Here is a 14,058-nt window from a genome sequence, read left to right as displayed (position 1 = left end):
TCTACCCTTTCCCTTACCTAAAATTCCACAAGAATGTAGCACCAGTCCCCTCTTATGTCTTACTGTGACATCCGTTCCAAACCAGAACCCAGTCTAATGTAAGATAGAAAGTAAAGCTTGACTAGTGACTACTTCTAAACAAACAAACAAACAAAACACTGGTCCATAAAGCACTCCACTTGGTCTAGATCATTTCTCCATCTCCCCATCTCCAGCGCTTGTTTTTTTTTTTTTTTTTTTTAATATCTTATTTTTAAGTAATCTCTCCACCTAACGTGGGACTCAAACCACAACCAAAATCAAGAGTTGCACACTCCACTGACTGAGCCAGCCAGGCGCTCCCGCTCCAGCACCTGTAGAAGTCTCCATTTCTCTGCTTCATTCCTCATTTTTATGTCCTCATTTTCTTTGTGGTTTTTTTCTCCTCTTGCCCTTCACAGGATTTTTATTGGTCTTCTTTTTAACTTAGGACTAAGTACAGGCTGAAATAGTATTTCCTTAATTAGAAAAGCCAGTAATTTAATCTTAACATATTTTTTCCTCTTTTATCCTTCTCTAAACTTTAAGAAAAGTTGCATTTTCACTTGTAAGACCTATTTTGCCCTTTAGCAAACACTTCTTGAGTACATATCCTGTGATAAGTTCCATATAAATACTGGAACTACACCAGGGATAGAGCAGTGAACTTGGTAAGGTGCCTGCCATCAGGAAGCTTATGTCTTAGTTGAGGAGACAGACAAGAAAGATAATGGTAATTACTCTGCAAAGAAAGATTTGTGAGAATAACTGGATAACTATTCGAGATCTTGGTATTTGGGGGAGATCCTTGAGGATAAAGACTGCCTTGCCTGTTTGTACACTAGGGAATTACACAAAAATCCTGACATGAAACACAGATTTTGCTGAGAAGTGGAGGAATGTTAAAGTAACAAACTAATAAAAGAGGAAAAAGTAGATTGAGAGGGTGAGCTAATCCACAAAAGCAAACCTTAGGATTCTGCTGAGGTTACCTAACCCAAAATCATGTCATGGGCCAACCTAGGGATCGATTGTCATTTGAATAGAGAGAGGTTGTCATTTGATCTGGATTGATTGAAAGTGTTTATTAGATGCCTGCTGGGTCAGCCATCCCCAGTCCATGGCATGTATCTCTTCACCTTCAACTAGGAATGAAGGTGGTACAATGCTTAGGATTGGACAGGTTAGCACTAAGCTCCAAGACTTGAGCTTCATGCCAATGTAATAGCTGGCCAAGCTCCTCTCCCTCAAAAATAGGAAGTTGGTTCATTCCTAGTACCCAAAATAACAGCAGTGCTGTGAGTAACGTTTGAGACCTAGTAGAAATAATAAAAATGCATTTTTTACTTGATGACCTGCTTCTTGTTAACCTGCTTTTGAGCCCTTATGTATACCACAAAGATGTCAGGCCCTAGCACACATGAGAGAAGAGTTGCCTGTGGTTATGATACTCATTTTAAGAAATGCCAAAATCCAAGAAAATGAATGAAGAGAATTCAAGGGATAGGGACTTCTGGAGAAGAGCTTTGTCATTATCCACCTGTAGGTACCAATAAATACGTGGGGGCATGGAGGGAAAGGCCATTAATTGTCTGCAGTTAGGTGACTAATAGGAATAGATACTGTAAATGGTCAAATAGCTTTTACCAGCAGATGTCAGTGAAAATGGCAGAGAAAAGAACTTCTGAGTCTCACAACAGTGACCTTTGTGGCATTTTAACTTGCTCTAGTGGCATTCCTCATTCCAGCTCTGCAGTAGTCTTGACACCACATTCCTGGTGCAGTTTAGTAGTCACAAGAGAGAAGAAAACAATGCTAGAGCTCTTTCAAAGCCTCATTCCCAAAGAGTTGCCATTATTTGGCCTGATGGTTCCCTGGAATGCCTCACTTCCAAGTCTGTCTGCAGTTGAGCTAAGTCAGAGTGGACCCAGTTTGAAAAATAGTCTCCCTGGGGAGGTGTTTGTTGAAACAATTATAGGCAAGAGTTTTAATGTTGTACTTGCTTTAGGTGATGAGTAAGAGCTGAGGCAAGCAATAGATTAACCAAAGTTTAAGAGGAAAAGCTGGGGGAATCAATATCCAATGGAGCTTTGGAAAGCTCTGGCATAGTTCTAGGAATCTAGAATGCTGTATGCACACATAGAGCTGTGGCCACCAGTAGAAGAACTGAGACAACCCTGTATTCTCACCTATGGCTAATTTTGAGGCTCTGCACAAACAGGATGTGAATGCCAGTTTTCAGCTGCCAGGCTGAGGTTTGAAGGCATGCCTTAACTCACACACAGCCCCTTTGCAAAAACTAGGAGATATTTGTTGTTGTTGTTGTTGTTACAGGTGATTAAGGAAGTCTCTGTTTGATCATTAGCTGGCTGCTAAACAAGCTGAGTAAAAATTTCATTGGCCATACATAACAAAGTATACTTTATAGAATTCTTTCAGAAGAGTCACTAAATAACAAGCAGCAATAACAAATCTTGGGGAGGGAGATAAAACCTGATTTCCAGAGTTGCTGTGTTATTTAAAATGTCCAATTTTCAACAAAAGATTATGATCTGCAAAAAAAAAAAACAATGGATGGCCCAAACACAGGAACAGCACCTGTCCTTCTTCAAGGACATTGGGCTTACTACACAAATTATTTTCAAGGAGCTAAAGGAAACCATGTCTAAAATATTAGATGAAAATATTTTTTAAATGCTTCACCAAATAGAGAATATCAATAAATAATATAGAAATTAGATATTAGGGGAGCCTTGGTGGCTCAGTTGGTTAAGCAGCCAACTCTTAGTTTCAGTTTAGTTCATGGTCCCAGGGTCATGGGATTAAGTCTGTTTGGGATTCTTTCCCCCTCCTTTTCCTTCCCCTCCACTCTCCACCCTCACTTGCACACATACACACACTCTTCCTCTCTCTCTCTCTCTCTTTCTCTTGAATAATTAGCAGATAAAATCTTTTTTAAGAAGTTTTATTTTAGAGGCACCTGGGTGGCTCAGATGGTTAAGCATCTGCCTTTGACTCAGGTCATGATCGAGCCCTGCATTGGTTTCCATGTTCGACAAGGATCCTGCTTCCCCACTTATGGTCTCTCACTCTGTCAAATAAATAAATAAAACCTTTTTTAAAAATTTCCATGTTGAAAAGCAAATGGAAAGTCTGGATTTGGAAAAATATAATAGCTGAAATAGAGGGCCTCAGTGTTAGATTTGAGCAGGCAGAAGAATCAGTGAGCTTGAAAATATATCAGTGGTGACTGTCCACTGTAAGGAATGTATCTGTTGGGAAGAGGGGAAAATCATAGTCTCAGGGACCTATGTGACACAATTAAACAGACTAGCATATACATAAGGGAAGTCCTAGAAGAAGAAAAGAAAAGGGGGACAGAAAGGATATTTGAAGAAACATGACTGAAAATTTAACCAAGTTTAAAAAATGTTAATGTACAAATTCAAAGAGCTCAATACCAACTAGAACAAATTCAAAAAGATCTACCCCACACACATTCCAAAGAAACTATCAGAAGACAAAACAGGAATCTTCAAAGCAAAAAGAAACAACTCAAGAACAAGTAATCCTCAATATGATTAATGGCTAGTTTCTCATCAGAGTCCATGGAGGTCAGAAGGTAGTAGGTTGACCTATATTAAAGCCGCTGAAAGAAAAATGGTGTCAATCAAGAATTCTATATCCAGGACAATTACCCTTCAGAAATGAAGGACAAATTAAGACATTATCAAATTAGCAAAAACAGAATTTGTCGCTAGCAGACCTGCCCTACAAGAAATACTAAAGGGAGTCCTTCAGACTGACTTAAGAGCATTAGACAATGACTCACATTCACTAAGAAATAAAGAGCAACAGTAAAGGTAACAGCAAAGTAAATTTAAAAGCAAGATATAAATGTATTTTAGTAACTCTTTTTTACTCCTGATTTAAAAGACAGCTGCATAAAGCTGTAATTATAAATCTATGTTGATAAGGCATACAGTGCATAAAAATGTAATTTTTGACAACGGCACAAAGGTACAGGAAAAAGAATTACATAAAAGGTTTGTGTAGTACTGAAATTTTGTTTTATTAATCTGAACTAGATTTTTAAAAATTAAAATGCTAGTTGTAAATCCCCAGGACGAACACTGAGAAAATAACTATAAGATACAGAAGAAAAGACTAGAGAATTAAAATGGCATCCTAGAAAATATCTAACACAAAATTAGCCAGGAATGGAAGACTAGAGAAACAAAAAAGACAGAAAATGAATAGCAAAATGGCAGATATAAATCCTACCTTAACAGTAATTACATTAAATGTAACTAGATTAAACTCTAATTATAAGATAGGGATTAACGAAATGAATATAAAATGTGATCCAATTGTATGCTGTCTGCAAGAGGCCTGCTTTACATTCAACAAAAGTTGAAAGCAACAAATGTTAAATACCATGTAAGTAGCTACCTAAAGAGAGCTGTGGTGGCTGCACTCCTAAATAACCAATGGGTCAAGAAAAAAGTTAGAAAATATGTCAAGGTAAAGGAAAACAGAAATGCAACATTCCAAAACCTAGATGCTGTCAAAGCAGTTCTTACCGGGAAATCTAGCAGAAAACAGTTAAAAAAAAAAAAAAGGAAGAAAGATGTCAAATCTGTAACCTAATCTTTGACCTTAAAAAGCTGGAAGAAAGGAGTGCAGACTAAACCAAAAGCAAGCAAAAGAAAGAAAATAATAAATATTAGAGCAGAAATAAATGAACTAGAGATTTTAAAATTCAACAGTTTTTCCTTTGAAAAGATGAACACAAATTGATAGATCTGTAGTGAGAATAACCAAGAAAAAAATGAGAACACTCAAGTTACTGAAATCACAAATGAAGAAAGGACATTCTACTGACTTCATAGAAATAAAATTAGAATAAGATTAATTATATACCAACACATTTGCTAATCTAGATGAAAGGGACAAAGTTTTAGAAGGACAAACCATCAAAACTGTTTCAAGAAGATACACTGAACCTGGCGTACCTGGGTGGATCATTGGTTAAGTGGCTGCTTTTAGCTCAGATAATGATCTCAGGGTCCTGAGATGGAGCCCTGCATCCGGTAGGCCCCCTCAGGATCCCTACATCAGGGTAGGCCCCCTGCTGAGTGTGGAGTCTGTTTCTTCCTGCCCCTTTCCCTTCTGGTGCACTCTCTCTTCCTCTCAAATAAAATCTTTAAAAAAAAAAAATCAAAAAACAAACAAAAAAATCTGAGTAGACCTATAAGAGCTAAAAACATTGAATTAGTAATTTTAAAAATTCCAAAAAGAGAAACCCAGGACCAAAGGACTTCAGTGATGAATTCTACAAAATATTTAAAGAATTACCAGTCTTGCAGGCACCTGGGTTAAGCATCTGCCTTCAGCTCAGCCCTGATCTCAGGGTCCTGAGATTAAACCAGGAGTCTGTTTCTCCCTCTCCCTTTTCCTGCTCATGTGCACTTGCTCGCTCACTCTCAAGTGAAATCTTAAAAAAAAAAAATAATAAATTACCAGTCTTTTTTCACTGACTTTTTTCTTAAGAAGTGGAAGGAATATTTCTCAACTTTGTGTGGTTGATACTAAAACCAAATAAAACTATCACAAGGAAACAACACAACAGACCAATATCTTTTCTGATTATAGATGTTAAAGTTCTTAATCCAATCCTACTGAATCTATCACTATCTAAAAAGTATTGTACACCATGAATATCCCTTATAATACAGATGTAAAAATCATCAAAAACATACTGTCAGGGGCACCTGGGTGGTTCAGTGGGTTAAGCCTCTGCCTTCAGCTAAGGTCATGATCCCAGGGTCCTGGGATTGAGCCCCCCATTGAGCTCTCTGCTCAACAGGGAGCCTGCTTCCCTTTCTCTCTCTCTGCCTGCCTCTCTGCCTACCTGTGATCTGTCAAATAAATAAATAAACTGGGGCACCTGGGTGGCTCAGTGGTTAAGCCTCTGCCTTCGGCTCAGGTCATGATCCCAGGGTCCTGGGATCGAGCCCCGCATCTGGCTCTCTGCTCAGCGGGGAGCCTGCTTCCTCCTCTCTCTCTCTCTCTCTGCCTGCCTCTCTGCCTACTTGTGGTCTCTGTCTGTCAAATAAATAAATAAAATCTTTAAAATAAATAAATAAATAAATAAACTTAAAAAAAAAAATACTGTCAGAATCCATCAACCCATAAAATCATTATATACCATTACCAAGTGGGATTTACCCAAGGAATGCAAGATAGTTTCAACATACAAAATTAAATCAATGTAAAACACAATATAGTATCAATACAATAAAGGGAAGGGCCTCACTGGTGTATCTCCATTGATGGAGAAAAAGCATTTAACAAAAATCCCATACTTTCTCATGATAAAAAACAGTAAGGGCAAATTTTTTTCAACCTGATAAAGAGCGTCTGTGAAAAACCCACAGCTAACATCATATTTAATGATGAACAACTGAAAACTTACCATCTAAGATCAGGAACAAGTCAGGGATGTCCACTCTCATCACATATATTCAATATTGTACTAGAGGTTCAGACCAGAAAAATTAGGAGGAAAAAAAAAAAAGACATCCATATTGAAAAGAAGTTAAACTATTGTAGATGACAGGACCCATGACCTTTTATGTAGAAAAACCTAGGGAATCCACCCTAAAAAGTATTAATGCTATTAAGTTCAGCAAGGTTGCTAGATACAAAAATCAATTGTATCTTTATACACTTGCAGTGAACAATCCAAAAATGAAATTAAAACAATTCCATTTATGATAACATCCAGAAAAATAAAAAATAATTGGGAGTAAATTTAACAAAAGTATAAAACTTGTACACTGAAAACTGTAAGGCATCATTGAAAAAGTAAAGACTACCTAAGTAAATGGAAAGACATCTTGTGTTCATGAATTCGAAGACTTAATATTGTTAAAAATGGTAGATCAACTTAGGGAATATTGCTATTTTAACAATATTTTAAATGCAATTCCTATGCAAATTCCATTGTCTTTTTGGCAGATACTGACAAGCCTAAAATTTGTAAGGGACTGCCAAGGACTCACAACACCAAAACAATTTTAATAAGCAAGAATAAAGAAGACTCAATTCCACTTCCTAATTTCTAAACTTACTACAAAGTTACAGTTATCAGTACAATGTGGTACTTGCTTAAGTATGGACAGATAAAGCGATCAAAAGAATATAACTGAGTGTATAAATAAACCCACTCATCTATAGCCAATAGATTCCAGTGGGGTACCAAGATAATGCAGTGAGGAAAGAAAGATCGCTGCAGAAGGTGGCTTTCAGCAACCCTTTACTCACCCATAAGCACCAGCTGGACCCATAGACTCACAGCAAAAAGGCAGCTGGGACCATCCACACCTGAGAAGGGGTGTTTACCTGAAATAGAGAAAGTCTACACTCTGGCATAGCACTTGCAATATGCTTTGTCATTCTGTTAATAATTACATGAAGTAGCCTAGTTAAGTCATTAATTTAACATGCATACACTGCCTGGGTTCAAAACCTGGCTGACAAAACTGAGTGTCCTTGAGCCAGTGATTTAACCTCTTTGTCTCAGTTCCCTCACCTGTAATATTTGGATAATAAAGATCTCTATCTCATAGAGTTAGGGAAAGAATTAAGTGAGCCACTCTGCCCAACAAGACTCAATAAATAAAAACGGTATCGATATAAAAATCTGTTTTGAGGTAGATTTAGAACAATCCCAGATTTTTTTACGCTCTTCCCACCAGTTGGTGATGTCTGTATTTCTTCCCCTTGAGTGCTGAGAGATGGGCTCTACAGCAACTTTACCAATCGGATTTGGTAGAAGACGGCTGCCCCCGCCTTCAGAAACTGACAACTCCCCCTTCCTGTCTCTTCTAACACATGTCCTTTTAGAAGCCTGACTATCCTGAGACCACTGCACCCATACGGAGAGGCCCAGCAGAGCCTGCCGCCTGCCTCCCACTGGTATGCCAGCCATGTGAGTGGAGGGACTATCTTGGAAGTGGGGACTCTTGCCCCATCACTCTAGCTCTGGAGAGATGAGCTGCTATGGACTTTCCAAGCCATGAGCAAATTAAAATGGTTATTTCAAGTTACTACATTTCAGAGTAGTTCCATCTCTTAGCAATAGTTAATAACAACACTGATTATGAAAATCTAAACAAAAAACAAATGAGTTGGGGAAGAATCCTGGGGGGAAGATGATTCATATTACAAATTAAGTCTTCATTTTTGTTTGTTTTACAAAGTATTCTATAAGAGCTTCCCTGTTAAATGTGGATGCTGTTTATTTCCTTGTTTACTGCTAGAAAGAACACAGGAAAAAGAGTCTCCAAGAGTGGTTGAGCTAAAATTGTCTAGTTTGACCCCCTTTTATAAACAGCACCTTAGACCTAAAGACGGGAGCACAGGTACCCCAGGACATGCTGCAAGTTAGGAGGCCTGACTTTGTACTCTTCAGCCAGAACTTTAAAAATATTATTTTATTTCTTGGTTTATTTGTGTTTTTGTTGTGCTACCTTGCAAGGACAAATCTGTTTTGTGACACACATCCATTTTACACATTCAGTATACACTGCCCGTGTCCCTCGGAAAGGTCGGAAACAGATTTGATCAGGGCCTGTGTACTCATTGCAAAACAATGAAATTCTTCACCCTTTTCAGATTCATTTGTAATGCTAAAATAGTGGCTTTTATTATATCTTTTTGTCTCCATATTCTATCACCCTAGTAATTATCCTTACACATTTCACACTCCCTGTATGATTCAGCCCTCAGAACTCAGCACACTGAGATTCAGAGAACACATCCTTCTTCGTTTTTTTGATGGTTGCTGAAAAATTTGGACTACAACCATTCTGCAAAGATGTGATGTTACTGAAAACAAATGCCTTTCTGTTATCTGCGAATGTGGGGGTTCTTTTACCCCCTTTGTTTTGACATATCCTAAAAACTGATGCAGTATTATTTAGGAATATCAAAATGGATAATCTTGAAGAATTACTTTCTCCCTTAAATTGCTATTGATTTTATTATACATCTTAAACATAATTTTCCCTTAAATTGCCATTTATTATAGTCTCTTGGTGAGTCCTCATGGCTAGTCATGAGATGTGACTGGCTCAGGAAGGAGTGGGGCTTCAGGAAACACCACTAACAGCCAGGGAATCATTTAATTGACCCATGCCATTCTCCTGCTTAATACCCTCTAACGGCTTCCCATAGAAACCCAAATGCCTGCCTCAGCCAGCAGGTCCTCCACATCCTGAAGTTTGACAAACTTCTATGGTTGATTTGAGTCATTCTGACTATCATAGATAACAAACCACCTCAAAATGTAATGGCTTAAAATAACCCCATAATATTGCTCATGAATCTGCAAACTGGTCAGTGCAAGATGGGGGAGGCTTGCCTCTGCTCCACTCGCTGGCGCTGTTCTCTCAGGGTGGTTGGGTCTCAACCCTCCGTCAGAGGGTTGAGAAGCTGGCTCTGCTGTCGGCTGGGAGCTCAACTGGGGTGAGGGTTGGAGACCTCCATTTCTTCATGGTCTCCCCACGTGCTCTGTTTTTCCTCAGAGTGGTTCGGGTTCCAAGAGTGAAATTCTTGAGAAAGAGAACCATACAGGAGCCATATCATCATTCATGACCTACTTTTGGAAGTCATGCAGTGTCACGTCTGTTGCACTGCAGCCATGGAGACAGTCACAGAGTCCTGCCCATGGTCAAGGGAAAGAGCATAGACCCCACCTCTTGATGGGGACTGCCAAAGTTTTGGAAGAGCAACTGGGACCGGAAAGGTTGCAGCCGTTTTTGGAAAATAGACGGCCACAATATCTCTCATGGATTTTGTTTAGGGGTGTGTGTGTAAATCCCATGTTTAAATGATCCCTAGATGGTAAGCTCTCTCTAAAGGTTTTTTTCTTTTCTTTTTTTTTATTGTGTTATGTTAGTCACCATAAAATACATCATTTCTCTAAGGGTTTTCTTATGTGACAACAAATTGTGATTTCTAGCACAGTGTTTTACATGGAGCTAATGCTTAATTTTCACACACGATGTTATGACAGCTGTAAGATATCCATAGCTGAATCAATAATTTTTGAAGAGTTTGAACTCCCAAGCATATCCTATCTTAAAATCACACTGTATGTAATTTCATCTCTATTTGATTACTCAGGAATCATTTTAGAATACTGCAATTCTTCCACCAATGGTAGGGATTTCAACTGTCACATTCCAATACTCCGAGAAAATGTACAAGGCTGACCTCATGTTCTGTAGGAATATTTAGAGTGTGGAAATGAGAAAGATGCTGTCTTTACTTCAGAGTAGTAATGTCTTTAGTTATCACATCAGGACCCTATGGCAACAAACTCAGGATTCATGAGATATATAACTACAAAACAGCTCTTGAAGTTAAAGAGCACAGGATCAGAATTTCATTCTGCCATATCAGGTACTCATAGATCTATTAGTAATTTTATTTTTAACTGTTCGGTTATTAGATTTTTACTTCAGTGCTAGAAAATAAATGAGAAATCTTTCCAAACGGAAAGAAAATATTGTTTTGTTGTCCCAGCATGCCTAAATGAAATAAGCACACTTGGTGACTCTAATCGTTCATTCACTCACCCGTTCAGCAGTCAACATGTACTGAGCCCAGATTTTATAAGCCACAGGGGCTGTGCCAGGAGCTGTAGACACAAAGATTAGTAGCATGTTGGCTCTGTTCTCAGAGGAGATCCCCATAGTCACGGTGAAGAAGACCCAAACCCCAGCACCAGCTCTAATTTGCATGTGGGCAACTGACTAGCATCTCTGTTCAGTTTTCCTCCTCTGCAAGATGGCCATGTCAAGCCTGAAGGCTCACAGAGAAGGTAAAGGGAGCTGTTTATGTGCATGTCCAGCACACAGCTGACACTCACTACAGGGCAGCCACTCTCGGCGCAGCTCGTGTTCTGGCAGAGAGGACCTGGATAAGTATGATGGCCCGATGAGGAAAGGCTCTGGAAACTGGGAACAGGAAACATCCCTTCAGTGGGAGAAGATTCACAAAGTGTTTGTGATGAAATGGACCTTAGGTGTTTCCCCCTCAAAGAGGCCATTTCAAGCAAAGACAATATTGCTGAGACCTGATTCTGCTCAGCACATTGTGGAGTTGAGAGAATTCGGCCATGGCTGGAGCAGGGAGCTGGATTCATAGTGAGGGGTCAGCATGGGACTCAGCACAGGCAGGGGTCCAGTAAGCCTGTAAACTTCAGGGAGATGAAAAACAGGAGAAGCAGCATTTGGACTAAGGGGTGTGGCAACCAGCTCTAAGATGGTGCCCAGTGATTCTCTTCTCCTGACCTGTGTCCTGTGTCTCCTCTCTCATGAGCAAAGCTGATCTGGGTAACCCAACAGGATAACAGGGAAATGATAAAGTGTGACTCCTGAGGGTGGGTCATTATAGACACTTGCGTCTACCTTGCCTTCCCTTGGATCACTTGCTCCAGGGGAGAGTTCAAGCAGCTGATGGAGGTTGTCCCTCTCTGGGCAGAGCTTCGGTACCAGGCCACCTCACAGGTCACCAGCCTTCTCTCTGACTGGTTGGTCTGGGGGCAGGTGCCAACTCCCAGCCCAATGTGCGATGGCCAGGGGATGGGGACATAGGTTCAGAGCAGAGCCACTTGTGAGGAAGGGCTGGTCCAGGTGGGCTTTCCTCATCAGGGCTGCAGGCAGGCTCACCCCTCAGGAGGTGGCAGTGGGTGCTGGGACTGACCGTCTGTGAGCAAGACGTGGTTTTGCCTTCTCTGGGAATAGGCCTTTCTCAGTCGAGTGTGAACACAGCTGATTGTGCCTCTCACTTCCTCTGTGAGGAAAACCACAAGCAGGCACAGCTGCACCTACATGAGAAATCACACCGACCAACCAACTTCCCCCAAGTCTCATTCGACCAAAAATACATTGGATTTCCTGCCTCTTACATTATGGCCAAGATTGCCATTTGTTTCCTGAATTTCAGGATTACAGTTGACAAAAGCATATCACAACCATTAGTCATAGGTGCATTTTTTTTTTGTCCCGAAAATGATTTCTTTTACTCATTTTCCCCTGTCCTCCATTTTGTTCTGCCCTCTGGCCGCTACTTCTTTTTATTGTAAAAGCAATTGTTTTACCACCATTATTTACCTCCCCTCTCACTTCTATTTCATAAGCAGTTGGTTCTAAATTGTCAAGACAAAGTAACTCAGGGAAAGTTCTAGGTGTTCTGTTCAGAAGGGCAAAACGTGCATCCAGCGGGTGCTTCCGAAGTTCTTCCTGGGTGGAGGGGTTCCACCGAGTGTGTATTTAGGATTGCTCTCTCCATCTCTCACTTTCTCAGGCTGACTTGAAATCCTCTTGGCATGAAGCAACAAGATGCATTTTTAAGCTGGCTTCTATTTCCCTGGGGTTTGCGGCCAAGAGCTAAGTGGGCGGCAGCCAGCCACATCTGGCGCCACAGCGCACCCCTCCTGGCATGTCCCGCGTGGGGGAGGGCAGGCAAGCTCCGTGGACTGGTGGGAGAGGTCCTGTTCCCCTTGCAGCGGGACTTCCCAGGGCTTCCTCAGGAATACTCAGTTCTTCCTGCTTATTCCCTAAAGATGTGACTCATTCCAAACCTTTGCGAGAGAGCAGTGAATCAGCAGGGGTTTTGCTTGTTTGGCTCATTCCCACATGCACTATTCAGTACACATTCTATGAATGAGAAGATTGCGATGTGACAGGGTTTAAATAAATTGTCCAAGGCCCAGGCAGTGAAGAGTAAACAGTGAGGCGGAGGAAATGACCATTTCAAGTGCAGGGTCTGTGCTCTTTAGTAGCCTGCCTGGAAGCCAGAAAAGGGGTCTGGAAGACCACACTGCATGGAGATGGGGATGGAGTCCCATTTCTTACTTTGCAGAATTATATATATGCACATACTGCTTTAAGACACCTAATTAAAAGAGGAAACCAGCCACGACACGGAAGAGGTAAGTCACAGCAGGATAATTATCCATCTTCCTTAAAACTTAACCATTTCCCCACCTAAAAATCATCTGAAACAGTTACTAGGCATTGACTCAGAATGACTTTGAAATGTTGGATACAAATAATACAGAAATTAGTGGCCTAGTCATGATCCCAGGGCCCTGACATGGAGCCTCGCGTCACGCTCCCCACTTAACTGGGAATCTGCTTCTCCCTCTCCCTCTATTCCTTCCCCCACCCAGACCTATGTTCTCTGTCTCTTTCTCTCTCTCAAATAAATAAATAAAATCTTAAAAAAAATTAAAAAGAAAAAAAAGAAAAATCAAGTCGAAAGAAAAAAAAAAGAAATTAGTGACCTAAAATTATCTTCCCTCACTGATTATAATGGTTTTGCTTCTGGAATTCATACTTGGCAGGACCTTACTCTGTACCTGGTGGACTCTCCAAAAACACCTGCTGTGTGATTGAATGAATGAATGACGATGTGGGTCAACCTCCATGGCAGTTCTTGAAACTCTTCTTCAAGAGGTGGGATGCCACCATCAAAGGGCAGGCCCTCCGGGGACTGCAAATGGACTCACACCCATGTCACTCCGTCCTGCACAGTTGGGCAACTGGCAGGCTCTCACCCAAAGTTAGCATGATCTATTAAGGTCCCTGGAATCCTGGATGAGACACGTTGTGCAGAAAGAATCCTCTTACTCATACTTTCCCACTGCTGCTGCTCTCTTCAGCACTTCCTTCCAGCCTCCTCCCTCTCGCTCGCTCATTCTGTCTCTCTGGGGCACTGTGCTCTTTCTTTCCAGTTATTATACGTCCTGCCCGACACATTCCATTTACTGACAGAAAGACAGATGGAAGGAAAACTTCCCTTCTATTTTTAAGAGCTGCTTCAAGATGCACCTTTCTGATGTTGCCGAAAGCTCTGGCATTACTGTTTCCTCTGGACAGAATTCTGTTCATCCAGAATGGAATCGGGCCCACGCAGCCATTTCTAATACAGCTTTTGCTTTGGGAGTTTGTTTCTCACCTT

At 40.6% G+C, this 14,058-nt stretch overlaps 1 long non-coding RNA gene across 2 annotated transcripts in view; it reads left to right on the top strand.

Moving 5' to 3' along the window:
- The window catches only part of LOC309841629, a 29,612-nt gene that overhangs the window by 707 nt on the left and 14,847 nt on the right, over positions 1–14,058 (top strand). The window contains exons 2-3 of one of the 2 annotated variants that reach the window (XR_014299216.1): positions 7,930–8,014; positions 9,612–13,027. This is a non-coding gene — a long non-coding RNA (uncharacterized lncRNA). Of the gene's footprint in view, positions 1–7,347; positions 7,420–7,929; positions 8,015–9,442; positions 13,028–14,058 lie in introns of those variants that run through there. The other variant, XR_014299217.1, reaches the window with a different exon arrangement.

This window comes from Mustela nivalis (genome assembly GCF_964662115.1).
Source record: "Mustela nivalis genome assembly, chromosome: 1".
Classification (NCBI taxonomy): domain Eukaryota; kingdom Metazoa; phylum Chordata; class Mammalia; order Carnivora; family Mustelidae; genus Mustela; species Mustela nivalis.
The sequence above is the reverse complement of the archived record's forward strand: the minus strand, read 5'-3'. Positions and strand labels throughout refer to the sequence as shown.